Here is a 6,640-nt window from a genome sequence, read left to right as displayed (position 1 = left end):
CTAACCTCTTCGAGCACGGGTATAAAAATACATGACTGATTGATGAATTGACATGGATTTGACACCATTACCAGTGCAATTGAGCCTTTTTTTATAATTTGTATTTAAACCAACCTCATAATTGGGTTTGAAAAAATTGGTCAATGACACAACAAATAGTGGATTTGGCCGAACAGCTGTGGCTGCCTGATTTGGTTATCGATAAATCTCTGTTAAACATAACAGAGGCCTTTTTTGTATAAGCTGGCAATAACGCTTGGGTGTAACAGCAGTAAATTTTGCGCTTAACAGGTGAAAAGGTATGACTTTTTGCTGAGACGTAAAACGCACAAGTGAAAGCCGGATCACGAATATCTCTTTATTTTATAAGATAGTTAGGGATCGTCGCCCGATATTTTCTTTTCTGTACCCCTATCTCTAATAGCCTTTTTACACTGGGCGCGTCTTCTATCGATATCGGAATAGACGCAATGAAGCAGAAAATGCGTTTACATTGGCAGACGTGCGACTTCAGTTTTGATTTGGGTGCTTGATGACAAGGAAAGAAAAACAAATTTGGAGAAATTAACAGAATTATGCAAGACGACAAGAAAATGGATGAAAGAGAATTGATTCTCATATTTATTTATTATTTTCAGACATTTCTTTGTAGAGTTTGTGTTCTTCAAATTATAAAAACCATCGAAGTTCGTCTCGAGCAGTGTCTTAATATCATCAGGGGTCACAAAAATGTCGTATGATAATAATACAATTATTTTCAAGAATATTTTCATCTTTTTGCACAACCATCAATTTTTAGCGCCAAAATTTGATTTTTGATCCACAAGTTTTTGTTGTTTATTAGTGGTGATAGTTGCGCTGATAGGCAGAAAAGTGAAAAAATGTGCTGTTAAGCGCAAAAGCAATGAATATATCGAATAGACGCACATGAATCAGAGACCGACGCAACTTTTTGCCACCACTAGGGGCCTATGCTTAACCACTAACCATACAGTATATAGATGTACCAGTTCATACAACGAACGTGTCGCAGCTGAGTTTTCTGTCCCAGCTCCCAGGGCCTTCGGCTCTGTGAGGCTGAGACATTCGGGTCGGGAGCTGGGCCGTTCGGCATGTATGACTCATGTCGGGAAGCGAATGCAAGCTGAGTATTGTAAATGTATGTGTGTAAACACGACAAAAAAATTCTTATTTTCCGGAACCGTTTTGAGTTTGTTTTGAGTTTCGTTTCCTGGTTACGTAAATATGTGTATGCCATGTATTCACACATACAATGCTTGTGTGTGGGCTCTACAATTTTTTTCCGCTTGAACTGAATTTTGGTTTCCATTCTCTTTTAGGCTAGCCTTTGCCTCTGCTTTCGGCTTCGTAAATTCCTCGGCCCGCGTCGAGTCGAGCGACAGAATACGCCAACAAAATATAAAGTCTGACGTTTGTGTCTGATGACGGGAATAGGTCCAGGGCCGGATTAGCAGTTGCCTAGGGCCCCCCCTAGGGCTAACAGAAAAATTTTTTGAAGAAACAAAACACCAAATAATGGATAAAAAATAGAATTGCCACTGATAAACATAGAAATTAATCAAACAAACATTAAATTTATAAGTTTTTATTTTAAATGCAAAAAGAAGGAACTGGCTGTTTTTTGTTTGGATTGTGTGTATTTAAAGTGGGGACTCAGCAGAAAAGAGGTGACAAAATTAAAAAATATTTTATGAACGCTTTATGAACGCAACACTCAGACGATTTTGACGCCCGCCGGAAACAAAACGATAACAAAAATCGCGAATAACGCGGGAGGCATGGGTACTAGTGATCGTGCTGCCCATGAATACCATCCAATCGTGTAATAAAGATTAATAGAAATAATAGAAAAGAACAAATGTCAACGTTTAAGAGCACCAGCTTGGTAAAGGGCACAAGCACTGTAACCAAAGCCAAAATGAGCCAAGCCCGGCAACAACAAAAAGACGAGCGTCGGCTCTCGCAAGCAAAAAAACAACGCGTACTTCTCTATACGCTCGCCAAAAGCAGCAGGACCAACAAAAACTGCATCACTGCAAGTGAACGAGGAGAGAGCACGCTCTCTCTCCCCTGCATTGCAAAGTGGGTCATGGAGTGCTCAGTGCCCATCCCCCGACTCGTACTGCCTAACCAGTGATTTGCTAATATCGACAACAACTAGTACAATGCCCTCGCTGAAAACTGGGTCTTCGACCACAACAACAACAACCACTCTCCTCTCTCATCTTATTTTTACCGATTTCGCTTTAAGCATTGCTCTAAGCATTTGCTCTGCACAGTACTCTGATTGCTATTTGTTTTGAACTTTTTTTTCCCGAAATAAAAAAAAATAAAAGACATCAATATGGAATTTTCTATCGTCTGTGCCAAAAAAACCTGCAAGAAGCAGATCACCTCTGACCAGCCCAATATCCCTTACTGGCTTTGCGAAAGCGTAGTGCACGCAAAATGTGTAGGGATCTCGGGCCGTGTAGGAGACGCCATTTCCCAAAACAACGGCCTACATTATAGTTGTGAGGAATGCCGTGCTGTGGAAAACGACATGCGTTCGTTCATGAGGCAGACGCGGAGTGGCTTCAAAGAGCTGATCGTAGGCTTTAAGCAGCAATATGATCGGCTCTTGGCCATGAACACTCAGTTCAGCAGTTTACAGCTGCTGGCTGAGTCTCCGAGGCGCAAGAAGTCTACTCCGCGGGACTTGCAAGTGCCGACTGCCTCATGTCCGCCGGCATCTGAAAAACTTACTCCGACCACTCCCTTAGTGCAGCAGTTGATTACGTTTGCTACTCCAAGGGCAACGATCGCTGCTGGTGATGCAGATTCGGGAGCCGAATGCGTCACTTCGGAGAGTATGCAGTTAGAAATGTCTGCAGAGTCCGTGTCCATCGAGTCCGCACCCAACCCCTTAACTATCCCCTCAGTTTCGCTCCCACCAGCTAATAGATGTCCAGGACCACCGGATACTGCCATCACTGGTACTAGGCCTGTGGTGCAAAAACCAATGGTGGGAGTCCTACCAAAGCGACAAGTTTTTTTCTCGCGGTTAGCCCCTGACCTCACATCCAATGATGTGACCGAGTGAACTTTTCTTACGCCAGGGAGATATCTTCCTTCAAGATAAGCGTCTCCCCAACTCAATTAGAAACCATTTGTTCCGCCAAGTTTTGGCCGGAGCATTTGGTGGTTAAAGAATTTAAGGCTGAGAAAAAGAATAGGCCCCTATACTCTTCCTAGCATTCAGACCAGTGCTATATCTCCATCCTCATCTTACACCTCTACTTCCACCCATCCAAAAAACTAACTTCCTCTCTTGTAGTTACCTACCAGAATGCTAGAGGCTTGCGTAGTAAGCTCAGCACTCTTTTCCTTGAGAGTCTCGCATTCTCTTCCCACGTTATTGTGTGCACCGAGACCTGGTTAAAGCCGGACATCCCTAGTTCCGAAGTTTTGGCGGGCCGGTACACAATTAATAGAAATGACCATTCGTCTCGAAGTGCAGTGGACTTAAACTGCACATCGGAACATTTCATGGTCCAGATTCAACAAGACCTGGAATTCCTGTGCGTAAAACTGATTCTCTCAGGCTTTTCCATTTTCATTACTTGCTCGTATATTCCACCTTCCTCGGATATCTTAATATACGAGCATCACCTGTCCGCTTTAAAAACTGTTTCTTCCTCGCTATCAGATAAAGACCATATGACAGTTCTTGGTGATTTCAATTTGCCAGGTACTGTTTGGTCTTCGGTAAACGAGTCTAATAACCTTGTGCCCATGTCACGACATGACTTTATCGACGGCTTGCTAGACCTATCCCTATCTCAAGTCAACCATGTGAAAAATTCCTTGGGTCGATTGCTTGATCTGTGCTTTGTCTCGGATCCGACTATAGCGTTGTTAACCCGAGCCCTTCCGCTCACTATACCTGAAGACTCCAACCATCCTACATTCGAAGTGTCAGTCGATATTGGCCCTACTGTAGTGGATCGAATGGGTAGGCTATCTGAACGTATCCGCTGCTTTCGTAAAGCCGAGCTTACAAAGCTTAATAACCTTATTAGGGATTTTGATTGGTCCGCTCTGTACATGTGCACTGATGTTATGAACGGCACAAACATTTTTTACAATGCACTGGACACATTTTTTGATTCTTGTGTCCCACTTTCTTGTCCGGTTAGATCTGGGAAGCCTCCTTGGTTTACCAAAGAGTTATCCAGTCTAAAAAACTTAAAATCAAGACTATTTAAGCCGGTGTTTTCACCAGGTCCCGACGGAGTTCCCGGCTGGGTACTGAGCCTACGCTCTGTGTGGACCCCTGCTTAAACTATTCACCCTATCTATTAACTCTTCATGCTTCCCCCACCCATCAGGAAGGAATCTTTTATTATTCCGATCCATAAGAAAGGTGGCAAATCTGATGCGAATAATTATAGAGGTATATCTAAGTTATCCGCTATTCCTAAAATGTTTGAACAAATTTTAACTCCGCATTTGCAACATCTCTGAAAATCACTTATATCTCCGTCTCAGCACGGATTTATAAGGCGGCGATCAACAACCACCAATTTATTAGAGCTTACCTCTTTTATCATTAAAGGCTTCCAAGGTAACTTGCAGACGGATGTCATTTACACTGATTTTAGTAAAGCATTCGATTCTGTAAACCCTTCTAGCGCACAAACTTGACCTTTTAGGGTTTCCGCCTAATCTTTTGAGATGTATTTCTAGCTACCTTCGTTCTAGGTCTCAAAGAGTCCTCTTCAAAAACTCCTTCTCTTCACCTGTTAAGGTTACTTCTGGAGTACCACAGGGCAGCCATCTAGGCCCCCTACGATTCACACTTTTTATTAATGACCTGCCTTTAGTATTAACAAACTCTCGAGTACTCATGTATGCGGATGATGTTAAACTCTGTGTCCAGTATAAGGACATTTCATCTCACTCTCGCTTGCAATCCAATCTCAATAACTTTCAGTCATGGTGTTGTGCAAATATGTTACACCTAAATGCCTCGAAATGCAAAGTAATGACATTTCATCGCTCCAGCCCCTTTTTGGCTCTTTATAGCCTCTGCGGTGGTTCTCTTGAGAGAATTGGTTGATGATCTTGGTGTTAAACTAGACCCCAAGTTAAAGTTTTCTGAACACATTTCTACCATGGTAAATAAGGCCATTGGCGTGCTTGGGTTTATAAAGAGGAGGAATTTGACGACCCCTATATAACGAAGACTCTCTATATCTCGGTTCTTGTGTATGGTGCCCCCAGTACAAAGTACAGCAGGACCGTATAGAATCAGTCCAGAAAAACTTTTTACTTTTTGCTCTGCGTGGCCTTACACGCCTGCCATCTTACCCTCGTAGATTGCTTTTAATAAACCTTCCAACTTTAGTAAGTCGTAAAAAAATGCTCGGTGTGATTTTTATGCACAACCTGATCAAGGGATAGAGACAAGTCAGGGCTTGTTGAGTCGCATAAACTTTACGATTCCTGTTAGATCTACTAGAAACTTCATTCCTTTGTTCCTTCCGCTTTGTAGATCGAATTATTCCTTTCAAGAACCATTTAGGGTCCTATGCTCGGACTTTAACTCCCTCTACCATATAATATCCACTAATAATTCACTTCCTGTTCTTAAATCACTAATACTAACATACCTTTTCCGTAATTAGTACTATTTCTTAGCTATTTGAGTTGTGTTTAGCTCTAATTTTCCTCGAATTTTAGTCTAACACCTATCTTCCCTTCATGCTCGCGATCGGTTCAGTAACACGCATCGCGCGTCATGCGGCAGCGCCCCTCGGTCGGTTGGGCGGGAGGAGGGGCTGCGTTTCTGCCTGGGTTCCGCGCGTAACAGGCTTCGGCTTGGTGTCGCATGGGCCACTTGATGGTGCAGTCATTCCATATCAACGTCCAGACCAACTTAAAAGTAGCAAAGTGGTTATCAAAGGAATCGAACTAACAGTCCCAATCAATTAGATAATAGATGGACTTAACGATAAGGGCTTCGAAGACAAAATGGCTATGAACATAATAAATAGAAATAAAATTCCCCAGCCAATGTTCAATAAAGAACTGACACCTGAAAGTACGCATATAAGAAAAAATAAAGTTCACCCAATGTACAAGCTTCAATATCTACTTCACCGTAGGATCACAAATTGCCAGGAATATGGACACACGAAAACTTATTGCACTCTACGGGCAGTCTGCGTTGCCTTTGGTGATGTTCAGCTCACTGAGGCTTGCCCCGTAAATAAGGAGGACCCATCTGCCAAAAAATGTAGCAACTGTGGGGGAAACCATACTGCCAACTATAGAGGTTGTCCTGTCTATAAAGAACTGAAAATTCGCCTAACCCAACAAATACCTGCAGCTCGAAACCCGGTCGTCCGACAAAACTTACCATATATACCATCAACTACGACTCCAGGAGTTTCTTTTGCTCAGGCGTTAAGTTACAACAACGGGTCGTACACCTAAGTCTCTAAGCCAACCACAGCAGGAATAATGCAGCATCAGGCATCAAATCAGATCCCAGAAATCTCTGCCCAACATACCCCTGCAAATCCATCCCAAATGCATAGTGGAATTGAGTCAATGCTGGTAACTATAACAAACA

Source organism: Drosophila obscura, unplaced genomic scaffold (assembly GCF_018151105.1).
Source record: "Drosophila obscura isolate BZ-5 IFL unplaced genomic scaffold, ASM1815110v1 contig_9, whole genome shotgun sequence".
In the NCBI taxonomy this organism is placed as follows: Eukaryota; Metazoa; Arthropoda; class Insecta; order Diptera; family Drosophilidae; genus Drosophila; species Drosophila obscura.
This window is presented reverse-complemented; position numbering follows the sequence as displayed.